Below are 12,962 nucleotides of genomic sequence, written 5' to 3' on the forward strand. Positions count from 1 at the left end.
GCAACACGAGATAGTTGACAGATCGTTGTTCTTTAATCTTGTCGAGCTAAATCTAAACAGACACATATGTTGCAAGGGCAGGCACCAGCCAAGGTGAGAAACCTAGAGACAGATGTCTGATTAAAGTCTTGGTAAAGCGGGAGGGGAAATGGGTTATCTGTTTCTTAAAGGAAAAAGAGAAATGTAACTTCTCTTTAAAAAACAAAGCAACATAATTCGTTAGCAAACAGGCATACTACTCAGCTAAAGAACCAATAAGGAGAGGACACAACCAACCATCTTTTGACTCAATGATCTGTTTGCTGTTAGGATACAGAGAACTGTCACTGGGGGTCAACAACCTTAGATACAAAATAGGGTTAATTTTTCCAGAAGATGGGGATGGCATCAGAGACTTAGCAATCTACTGGGCTGATAGAATTCCAGCACATCTCCTCCTAGATGCTACCTTATGAGTGCAATTTACGAGCTCACAAATAACACAGAGAAGAATCCCTAGGGAGCCCCAGAAGATAACAAACCTCTGTCCACTTGATAACTCTTGTGTAAACAGACTTCAGAAAACCGCAAAAGGACTTCACTTGGGAGCCCACACAAAATAAGAAGCTGTCAGAGAGATGCACCCTAATGCCTCTCCTCTTTAAAACAGTCTCTGGATGTCTATGACCTGGGGAAAATTCTCACAATGTAAGCTAAGTTTTAAAAAATCAGGACACAAAACTACTTATAGAGAATGATGCCCTATGTTCCATTAAAAAATGTTATCTGGGGGCGCCTGGGTGGCGCAGTCGGTTAAGCGTCGGACTTCAGCCAGGTCACGATCTCGCGGTCCGTGAGTTCGAGCCCCGTGTCGGGCTCTGGGCTGATGGCTCAGAGCCTGGAGCCTGTTTCCGACTCTGTGTCTCCCTCTCTCTCTGCCCCTCCCCCGTTCATGCTCTGTCTCTCTCTGTCCCAAAAATAAATAAATGTTGAAAAAAAAAATTTAAAAAAAAAAAAAAAAAAAAAAAAACAAAAAAACAGGAACTGGACACTCTCTGGGTTGTGATACTTTTTCTTCTTTACATACTCTGCATTTTACAGGTTTGACCTTTATGGTGAATATACACTAATCTTACAATCAAAACTATTTTATGACCTACTTCCTAAAAGTTAAGGCTTTTTAATGTACTTTTACTTACACAAAACTTACATCATAGGTTGTGTTATGTTTCTGAGGCTACACCCATGAATAATGTGTAATTAGTCATTTCTGTATTAATTCAGTGCAAACCTTTCGTCTTAAGCAGGTTAACAAACAGGAAAAAAAATGACTCAAATGACCACAGTTGCTTCCTCCACATGTACGTCATGTCACTCTGTCACTCAGTGAAATTAAAATCCCAAACAGACTTCATGATCAGATGCATGTATTTAGCCAATGAAAACACTATCTCAGAGTAAAACATTCACACCAAAATTCAAATGCAGCCCTATAGTGGTAAGAGTCCCCTCCCAAGCCAGGAAGTAATTCACATTCAGCATGCAGGATATCCAGATAGAAGGCAGAAAATGCCCACTTTTAAATAGACTCAACCTACACTGTGTTGTTACAGACATTTAACACAAGTCCTCCTCCTTTTTCCTTTCTTAATAAAGGAAAAGATTAATCATCTCTTGGGAAGCTCCTATTTAAAATATACCTAAAATGAAAGCATTGGCAATAAAAAAAAAAAAATTAAGACCTTAAATTAACACTCAATTTCAATGTTAATTAATCTAATTTTTACCAAATGATTTGCATTTTCGGACCAAAAAAATGCAACTTCACAAATAGAAAAAAGAAACTGGCTAAGAGACATACAGAAAAATAGTGAAAATAATCACTTTGAATTATGTATATGAATAAAGAACAACAGGATAATCCTGAAGTTATGTGTATGGCAAATGGAAGGAAAATAACATTAAATAATATTTTTATATTTGCATGAAGAAACTGGAAGGACAAGGAGAAACTAATAAAAGTGATTATTCTAGTGGGGGTGGGGGGAGATAGCAAAGCAGATAGGGGACAGAAGCAGGAGACTTCATTGCACAGCTTTTTGGATCTGTTTTTTTCCAACAATGTAGATATATTGTTCAATAAATTAAATGAAAACTGATGCTAAGATGCTCGGGGCTGCATCATGATTTTCCGGCAAACTCAGGCCTCACCTAACGTAGAGGTAAAGAGCACTGGCTGTGGAGTCAGGCTGCCTGGAGCTTCTGAACATGCCACAGGCTAAGCTAATGGGTATGACTAGGGGGGGCGGGGGGAGGCAATGCCCTTGCCTCAGTGATGGTCACAGTGGCCAGGCCATGAGCTGGGAAACCACAGTGCTCCTCAGCAGTAGCTCTCAGATGCCAAGAGAATGAGGCATACACAGCATAGCATCTGCTTAGTTCAACTTCCTTTGCTACACACGGTCTCTGAGCCCTCAGAACGTCTCATTAGACCTCTAATACTGTCACACAGAAAGCCCCCATTCGATTTTACCGTGTGGTACTGCAATTTAAGCCAGCCCATTACCACGTAGTCCTCTATATACTGCTGATAACATCTTGACCAGCTTTTATTTTTAATTTTTTTAATGTCTATTTACTTTTTTTTTAAGTATGAAATTTATTGTCAAATTGTTTATTTACTTTTGAGAGAGAGAGACAGAGAGAGAGAGCACACATGAGCAAGCGGGGAGGGGCAGAGAGAGACGGAGACACAGAATCCGAACAGGTTCCAGGCTCCGGGCTCTGAGCTGTGAGCATAGAGCCCCACGCTGGGCTCAAGCTCACGAACCGAACCGTGAGATCATGATCTGAGCCGAAGGCAGACACTTAACCAACTGAGCCACCCAGGTGCCCCTTGACCAGCTTTTAAAATCAGAAAGGGAGCTGGGAATCGAGGAAAGTATAACACAGGACATCCCTGCAGGAATAACCTGAAACAGTTGTCTGTCCTCCCAGAGCAAGATGTTGCTTTTCTGCATGCAAGGAAGTTTCTTGTAAAACAAATCAGAAGAATAAGTCAAAATAAAGCATTACTAAAAAAAAAGAAAACTCCACCAACCCACCAGGAAAAAAAATCTTCCAGATTTATATTTCTTTCCAGAAGGTTTATATTTCTTTTCTAGAACTTAATTTTTAAACAAAATATGCTCTGAACATTTCAAATCAGTATTTTACATGTGTGGGAAGGCTTCTGTCCACATGCTTACAGGAAGGTCTTCTGAGTTAGATATATTCTAAAAATCCAACTTAAATTGGCAATTAGGACTTCAGAACAGATTTTCTTTTAGAAACAATGTCACAAATAAAGGTGAACTTTATTCCTGAATATTTTTTTATTTTTTCTTAATATTTACTTTTGAGAGAGAGAGAGACAGTGTGAGCAGAAGAGGAGCAGAGAGAGAGAGAGAGAGAGAGAGAGACACAGAATCTGAGCAGGCTCCAGGCTCTGAGCTGTCAGCACAGAGCCCGACGCAGGGCTCGAACCCACAGCCTACGAGATCACAGCCGGAGCCGAAGTTGGACGCTTAACTGACTGAGCCACCCAGGGGCCCCTATTCTGTACTATTTAGTTACGCATCTGCTCATCCACGCGAGACTGTAAAGTACCTGTCTTATTCATCTTTGAATCCCCATAACTTAGCACTAGTACAATATCCCAAGATACATCTCCCGATTGGACGAACATCCTGCCGCCCTCCACGGACAAGATTCCTAACACACAACAGAGACCGGTGTTTCCAAAACTTGGTTAATCAGAATCACCTGGGGGTACTTGTTGGCCAGGCGTGTTCCTGGCCTCACCCCAGACCTGATGACTCAAAATCTCCAGAATCGCGGGGAATCTGTTTTTAAACAAGGCCCTGGTGTGTGTGATGACTCAGAAAGTGTGGGAAACACGAGATGAATGAAATAGTGCTAACATGTGCTCTGAGTTCCAGGATGCCCAAGGAAAGCCGAGGTGTGAGCCGAGCCTCCCGGGCTCTGGGTGGGAGCATGAAATCAAGTAGCAGCAGGCTGGGCAACTGAGGTAAAGGGGAGTTCCTCCAGCTAGGAAACCAAGTGGGAACTGAGCGGGTGTGCAGCTCCTACAATAGGAGGAAATAAGGGTGAAGAGGGCTCCGAGAAAAAGGACATACACACAAAGGCCCCGAGAGAAGGGCTCGCTCTTCCGAGCCTCCTGTAAAGCAGAGGGAAGCAACAGCCCTTCACACATTGCTGTCAGGAACCATCGACGCTTTCAGATCCCCGGGCAGAACACTCCGGTTTTTCAATCAGAAGGTTGTTTTTGTTTTGTTTTTTTAATGTTTTTTGTTTTTGAGAGAGAGAGAGAGAGAGAGAGAGGATGAATCCCCAGCAGCCTCCAACACTGAGTGCAGAGCCGGACGTGGGGCTCGATCCCACGACCTGAGCTAAAATCCAGAGTCGGTCGCTCAACCATCTGAGCCACCCGGGCGCGGCCAGATCAGAAGTGCTTTCGTGTTCATCACCGACACCAGCTGTCCCTTACTTTGGGCAGCTTTCACCACGCAGGCTCCAGCTGAGCAGCCTCACAGGGGTCGGCCGGGGTAACAGGCGCACATCGGTGCACACACAGATGCTAACTCGGCCTTCTCAGTCATCTGCACAACAGGAAATGTTAAATACACGTTAGCGACGCGCCAGGAGCTGTGAGAAGTGGCTTAGATGCGGGTCTCAAATTTCTTAGCCATCTACTGAGAGGTTTCAAAACAAAAAGACGAGGAAAAAGGAAAAGACCAAAAGACAGGGGCTTACTCCCTCAGATATGTGCCAGAACTTTGCCACATCTTCTTGGGGTCGGTTTTCCCCATCTGAGTGCACAATGTCATGAGTCCAAGAGAGACAGCACCGCAGGATTTCAAGAGGGACAAGCCTGCCGTAGTTCAAACCCCAGCTCCCTCGCTTACTAGCTGTGGACGTGGGTCAACAAATGACTTGTGCCTTAGCTGCATCACCTGTCAAACAGACACAATAACAGTATGCACCTCCTGGAGCTGTTGTACACATAGTAGACCCCCCTCACCCGCGGTTCCGCTCTCCACAGGTTCAGTTGCTCGCCGTGGCCGCAGTTCAGAAGCGGGCAATCCTCCTTCTGACACATCTTCAGAGGGTCAACGGCAGCCTAACACGATGTCAGAAAAAAACACAGTATGCACAGGGTTTGGTACCATCCAGGGTTTCAGGCCCCCACTGGGGGTCCTGGAAGGTCCCCACCACCACAGATAAAAGGAGACTCCCGTATTAAAGAGTCTGGCCTAGAGTAGCTGTTGGCGTTAGCAGGCAATACAAAGTCACCAGAAAGCCCGATACCAAAAAGTTGGGATTGCACTCCTACAACCGCATTGATATTAGTAACGTCATTTTTTACTTGAGGGATGCTAAATGCTTTGACAGACTTGTCATTTGGTCCACAAGGAAAGGGACTGAGGCTGGGACCCCCAGGGCCTTTTCTCAGAAGAGCCCTCCCTCAAAAACAGAAGCTCCCTCTCTTCTGCTACATTTGTCTAAGGCATTGCTACGGTGCTCCTTCAAGTGCCGACCACAAAGGTAACATGTGAAGGCAAGATTACCATCGTCACCATCCTGTTGATTCTGAACTTCAAATCCTGCAGAACTAATCTATCCCAGGGTAAAAGTCAATTTGAGGAGAAATTAGATTAAAAAAAAAAAATCACTAGGTGCCTAGCTAGATATAAAGCATTTTATTTTATACCTAAAAATTTTTTAAAAGACATTAAAATGACAGCCCAAGGAAAGCACTGCATCATTTTTTTTTCTGAATTTTCTTCCAAAATATTAAAAAACTCAAATATTTCTCTCATTAAAAAAAAATTTATTTGCTAGTCTCAATGCAGAAGAAATTTTAATATTGGGTTTTCCTCTTATATACAGGGAAATTAGATTATTGCTAGAATCACATTCCAAACCTAAATGTAGGTAGTTTTTTGAACCAGGTAATTGTATTATACCCAAGAGTCAATAAGTAAATTGATTTTTTGGCTTAAAAGGACACTTTCACAATTACAAAAATAAATAACTCTCTTGTAGAAATCTGACATATGGCAAATGCATTTAAACTACAATTCTCCTTCCATAATGATGTTAGCACTTTTTAAAGATGAGGAGGAAGCCGTGACCCCTAACCCCTCAAGACATCAAGCTCCATGCACTCCATGTGGGTCAAATATGATTAGAAAGAGTCCCTATAGTCATGAAGAGTTTATTTCAGACACACACACACACACAAATGTTTAAATCCCTAATCATAAGAATCAGAGAGGGATTATCATTGATCAGTGATATTTGCAAGTCACTACTGATCAGTGATATTATACTAATATCATCAAATAGTAACTCCTCATTAGAATCACAAAATGCCAAGGTAGAGGTTATTTTAGTCAAAGTCTCTATTTAAGGAAACTAATGCCTGGAGGTGTTGAATAAATTAATTGGAATCTCCACCAGAAAATGGCAGCATGAAGTCACATTCCAGTCTCCCGATTCTCAATCCAGTGAGACCTCCTGTCCATTTCAGGGCTCCTCAAAGCGCGCTAAGCACACGGTGGCATTGGTTACACATCCCGAAGCTCTGGCTCAGTAAGGCTCAGGAAGGATCTGGAAATCCGTAACTTTAACGAGAGTTTTAGACAATTCTCAGTGTCAGGCAAGCACAGAAAACACTGCTTTACTTCATACAGCCTCCTTAACCCGAGGCGCAGCCTGACTGCCTAGCTACTGTCAGTTTCTGTCAATACATTCAGGGGCCCTCCAGGGATTAGAGGGGGGTGGAAACCACATTCCGACACCAACACCCTCCCTAGCATGTGGTATGTTTCAATGAAAGCAAGTCTTAAGCCAGTTTCACCAGAAATATAAACATTTTATCAGCAGGCAGGCAGACACAAATAGAACCACACTACCTGTTCTTAGAAGGGCAGTGAAGCCTCCACTCTCTGTCTTTAGAATTCTGACAGGCACCTGCATAGAAGGCTAATTCTGAGGAAGAAAGACATTCTGACATCAGGACAGCCAACCCTCTGGTTGGGACAGTCTGCTGTGATGTAGGACAATGCAGCTAGAGACCTCGCGCACCATCCAGCAGTGTTAGGCTATAGCATCTAACACAGGCACTGCAAACTCACATCTTCTTCATGTAAAGATAGTGCCTATAAAAATCTTTCTGCCAGCCAACTATCTTTTTTTTTTTTTTTCAACGTTTATTTATTTTTGGGACAGAGAGAGACAGAGCATGAACGGGGGAGGGGCAGAGAGAGAGGGAGACACAGAATCGGAAACAGGCTCCAGGCTCTGAGCCATCAGCCCAGAGCCTGACGCGGGGCTCGAACTCACGGACCGCGAGATCGTGACCTGGCTGAAGTCGGACGCTTAACCGACTGCACCACCCAGGCGCCTCAGCCAACTATCTTCAACACCACTCATCTCTCCTATAAAAATTGTATACCTTTGGCTCAGGTCATGATCTCTCAGCTTGTGAGTACGAGCCCCGTTGTTGGGCTCTGCGCTGACCGCTCAGAGCCTGGAGCCTGCTTCAGATTCTGTGTCTTCCTCTCTCTCTGCCCCCGCCCCTGCTTGTACTCTGTCTCTGTCTCTGTCTCTGTCTCTCTCTCTCTCTCTCTAAGTAAACATTAAAAAAAGAAAGAAACAAATCACATAGGGCTTGAAAGAATGAAACAGGCTATGAGGTTGGGTGCCTACTGATTTCTGCAAAGTTTGTTTTGACTGTTTACAGACCGGAGAGATAACTATCCACATTTCTAGCTATTACTATTTTCTTTAAATCTTTTTTTTTATGTTTATAGAGAGAGAGAGCACAGGGGCGGGGGTGCCCACAAGTGTGGGAGGGGCAGAAAGAGGGGGCAGGAGAGAATCCCAAGCAGCCTCTGCACTGTCAGCCCAGAGCCAGCTGGTTACGGGACTCAAAATCACGAACTGCAAGATGATAACGTGAGCGGAAACCAAGATTCCAATACTGAACCGACTGAGCCACCCAGGCACCCCTACTATTACTATTTTCAATTAAGCACTTATTTTGTCAGCAAAATTAATGAAGTTTGGCTTCTAGGGAAAGGAGCATACTAGTGCTTCAGCACAAAACCTTAAAAAGATAAGAGTTTACTTTTTCATTTGTTTTTAAAGTTGTTTGTCTTGTTCATGTAGATTTGGAGCCATGAGTATTATAGTCCCTCCTGACGGTTCTTCTCAACAGTGAGCACTAAGAAACCAAGTATTGGTTCCATTCAAATATGTACTGAGCTATTCCATTCCAGGCACTGTTCTGAGCTTTGAAAAAAACAAAGATGCAGCCACCCTTGACCTCAAGCAGCTTGCTGTCTAGCAAAGGGGAGCAGAAGTGAATACACAATTTCAGGCCATGCTGGTAAATGTGGTGATAAAGAGATACACTGGAGGCCCATAATGGATGCTGTTGGGAGCACTCCTTCCAACCTGGGGATGTCGGGACAGCATTAGGGGAGTCTTTAAAGATCGGTAGGAGAAAAAATAATGTACGAACTCTCCAACTTACGACAAAAAGTTATTTGGGATAACTACCTGTGAGATTTCGAGGAACGGCAAACCTGATGATTTATTTCTTAGAATCATTGCCCACGGCACTAAAATGCTGTTTCCGTATTACAAAGATAAAGTCCCCATGTTTTTGAAACAGCTGCACTCGTGCCTTTTATTATGGCAGAGACCCATCAGGCAAGGCAATATGCAGCATCTTCCCCTGCAGCTCAGGCTTCTGGTAAACTCTTTAGTTCCGTTACTTGTTCCTTGGGAGACTTGTTAAAAGGGTTATCTGACAAGAAGGATGAAATTAACAGTCACAGTTATCCTTTGGACTGTTTGTGGAATGTATCTAAACTTTGTTCCTATTTCCCACGTGACCCTAAAAGGAAGGGATATATGTTGTGGGACCAGCAAGTGAGCCAAACAGAAGGTCTGGCCTCCAGGCCTGGCTGTGCTATGAGCCCACCACACAATTAAAGTGAATCACTTCACCTCTCAGACTCTATCTCCTCCCTCGTTGAGTTAATGAAGTAGATGGCCTTCACAGTCAACTCCAAGTCTAAAAGTCTACGTGCCCATTCTAATGGAGTACGTTATTCGGAAGACCTGCCTAAAATGGTACCAAAATGATTTCAAAATGTAGCTTTCACTTTAGGAACAAATTTGAGGCATTTTTTTAATACCTAATAGAAGTAAAACGAATACATAGGTGTTTCACTGGTCTTTACCAAAAAAATTAAATGTGTGAAGGTGAGAAACCAAAAACTAATGTCTTTACAGTTCAGCTTTCTTCTCTATACATACACTTCCATGCTCACACATAATTACATTCCATAAAAGCCTTCTTTCTCCGTCATAAAAAAAAAAAAAAAAAATGATGAGCCAGGTTTTCTGGTATAAAATCAAAGCCATTTAAGGTTCAAACAAACTTATGAAAAGTTTTTAAGAGAGTTATTTCAGTCGCTAATTAGGACAATTTTAGTTAATTTAGGGCACTTGGGCAGTTTCAGCTTTGAATATTAGCTGATTGGTGCATAGGCACACAAAGAGTAATGGTTAAATGCAAAACAAAACTAGCAAAAGGAGGAGTTCTTGACCGTCAGGGAGGTTTTTCTTGTTCTTTAATTCCCACAATAGATCAGTTCACCTAGCAGTCAGATCTGCCCCATCACATCATTCCTCATGGGTGAAATTCTCATTCACCCACACAGTCACTCCACACAAAAAAGACATAGAAGCAATGAGGCATGATGAGACTCCGCTAGGACAGTATATCCGGATGCAAGAGGTCATTATTCACAGTAAATAGATAGATTCCGTCCAACAACTTGAGACCACCTTGATTTTTTCCCCCTCATTTGGGGGGTTGGGGGAGGGGGAAGCTCTCCCCAGTTGGGAACTGTCCACAACTTAAAAGGATCTGACAACACAGTGAAAGAGATGTAAAATGTAAAGTCATCACATGATAACTTCACAACGTGGAGAAAGATGTACAGCAACAAATACCTGAACACTTCCGGTTTTAAGGTAATTAAAGCATAGCCAAGTTCTTCCAGCAAGGGGAAAAAATGGAAAACCAGCTATTGGAGACGGTGTATGAAGTGACGGTGAGAGAGACAGTATTTCATCCAGAGCTGTGGAAATCTAGGCTCGTGTTCACCAACACCTCCCCTCATAGCCTGCAATCCATCAACGAGCTCCAATTTATTCTTTACACTTAGGATTCTGACCAAGTCCATGTACTAAAAGGGGAGAAACCACACAAATATCACACTGAAAGTTTCTCTGCTTTGGGCCAGCAGGAAATTCCAGTTACTTCATTCACTGGGGCTAGTTAAGCTGCTGAAATGAAACCGGTGCTTGGAGAGATCACTACGTCAGGACACAGACTTGATTTTCAGGATTGGAGGAGGTCAGGCAAAGATGAATGGGATTCAGTCTAAACTCAAGGTCAAGGTCCTTTGAATCACAAAGGGCTCGTGGGGTGGGAAGGCAAAATGGCCCGAGCACACACACACACAGGAGCACACACACACCCCTTCACTCAAAGTCTGCATACTTTGATTTGTAGGTAAGAGCGCCGGTACGCGGTAGGCAGATAGGCGACCAGCAGCCCCAGCGCTCACTCAGATCCCCTGAGGTTGCTACAGAGCCTGCCGGAGTCTCCAGGACTGTAATCATTCTATATCCATACGTATATTGCACCCTGACTTCTCGTATAAGCTACCTTCCCCTGACCCTTTCCCACGACCTTGGCTCCTCCTCTGTCTACAGCGCCCCCGGGTCTCCTCTCTGCCTCCCACACACACAGAGAGAAGGACCGGGCAGGGGGACGGGCCAGCCCGATTCCCACACTCCGCGCCCACTCGTCCAGAGACCAAGAACCTCCCGGAATCCGAGAGTCTGAGGGCGCCGCACCGGCTGCCACCTGCAGCCGTGCCCACCCGAGAAGCCGACCCTCGAAGGACGCGAGGGGTCGGGGGCTCGGCGCCGCGGCCCGAGAGCCGACCCGGGGCCGCCAGGGGGCGGGAGAGAGCAGCTGGCCCGGCACCTCCCCACCTCGTTCCCCTCCCCCGACCCGCCGCCGGCCACTCACGGATTTTCACTCGGCGGTGGTCTAGGCGCGCGGCGGCGGCGTGCAGGGCGTCGAGGCGGCGGTGCAGCGCGGCGGTGCGGCGGCCCAGCGCGGCCGCCTGGCCCTCGAGCTCGCCGAAGATGTCCCCCGCGCAGCGCGACAGGTCGGCGAGCTGCGCCAGCAGGCAGACCAGGGCGTGCGAGCTGACCTGCTCCAGCGAGCGGAAGAGCGGCGCGCCCGCGGCCCCGGCCGCCTCGGGCCGGCGCAGCCGCGCGGGCTCCACGGTCCTCTGGTGGAAGGGCATGGCGAGGGGCGGGGGACCCGGGTTCGCGGCGCCGCGGGCCGCCCGGGGCGAGCGCAGCCCTCAGTCCACCCCCCGTCGGCGCGGGGCGCGAGTGCGCATCCAACACAAAGGAAAGTCCGGGCTGCGGCGGGGCGCCGAGGGGCTGCCCCGGTGGCTCCTGCCGCGGGGAGGAGGCGAGGCGGGCAGGAAGGACCGACCGACGGACGCGCGGGCGGCCGGGCGGGCGGGGGAGCCCGGGCGGCCGCGGGGAAGGGCTCCGGAGGGTCGCAGCCGCGGCTGCCTGGGGCCCGGCCGCGTCCTCCCACCGCCGGGGTGCGCGGGGCCGCGCGGCGAAAGGAAGTTCAAGGAGCAGCTCCTGGGCGCGGGGCGCGGTGGCCACGGCGGCGAGTGGAGACGGGAGTCCCGCTCAAGTTTGCAGGGAGGCAGGAAAGAGCCGGCGGCTCCTTCCCTCCCTCCCGATTGGAGAGGGAGGAGGAAGCGGGGGAAGTGCCGCCGACACCGGGCGCGAGGGAGGGGAGGCGAAAGAAAGGAAAGGGGGAGGAGAAAAGGGCCGGCCCGGGGAACCACCTGCGGCTCTCGCGGCCGCCGCGCCCAGCGCCTGAGGGGAGGCGGCGGCCCCGCGCCCCAGCGGGGCTCGCCGCGGCGGCCCGGGGCGCTCGGTCCGGGGGCTCCCAGCTCGCCGCCCCGCTTCCCTCCAAAGCCCACGGGCGTTTGGGCAGAGCCCTCGCCCGCCCCCGGGGCCCGGCGCGGGGAGGGGTGGAGCGCAGCGCGGGCGCCGCGGAGGCGGAGGCGCCGGGGACGGCGCGGCGAACCCCGCTCGGGCTGCTCACCTGCGCTCCGGCCCGCGGCGGCCGTGAGTCAGGCGCGCCCCGCCGCGCGAGGAACGCCCGGGGCCTCCGAGGGTCCCCCGGGCTCTCCCAGCCCCACCTTGGAAGTCGGCCAAGGCTTCTGGCGGCTTGGGTGGACCCGAAGGAGAACATCATTAAATCGCACAGTGGCCAGGGGGTTCTGTAGCCGACTAGGAGTCCGAGTCCCCATCCGATAAAACCTCTGAGGACCTCTTTTCTGAAGGGCTTCGAGGGAGCTTTTCTTAGCAAGTTGGCTCTCTCTCCTCCCACCGGAAAGGTTCTTGGCTGGGAGTTTCTCCTCCCAAGCCTGGGGGTGGGGAGATTGGGGAGTAGCAGAAGGGGACCAGAACCTGGAAACCTGAATTCGGTGCCTGGAAGATGCTTAAACTAACTCCTATTGACGCGATGATCGGGGGACAGCCCCCTAACTCAGACCTTAGGGTTAGAAGTATTTGAAGAGACTGAGGCCAGATTCCCAAAGCTAAAATCCTACTGGTCTCATCGCTACGTTTGCCCAGAAAAGGAATCTAGGTTCTTGGGTTTCTGCCCCCCAACTGACCCACACTGCTGTGCTGTCGGGTTGCAGTTTGGGAACCAGTCTATCAAAGCTGTGCTTGCTGACTGTACTGCAAAGTCGATTCTTCTCTCAGGGAGACACGAGGAA

Source organism: Lynx canadensis, chromosome B2 (assembly GCF_007474595.2).
Source record: "Lynx canadensis isolate LIC74 chromosome B2, mLynCan4.pri.v2, whole genome shotgun sequence".
Classification (NCBI taxonomy): Eukaryota; Metazoa; Chordata; class Mammalia; order Carnivora; family Felidae; genus Lynx; species Lynx canadensis.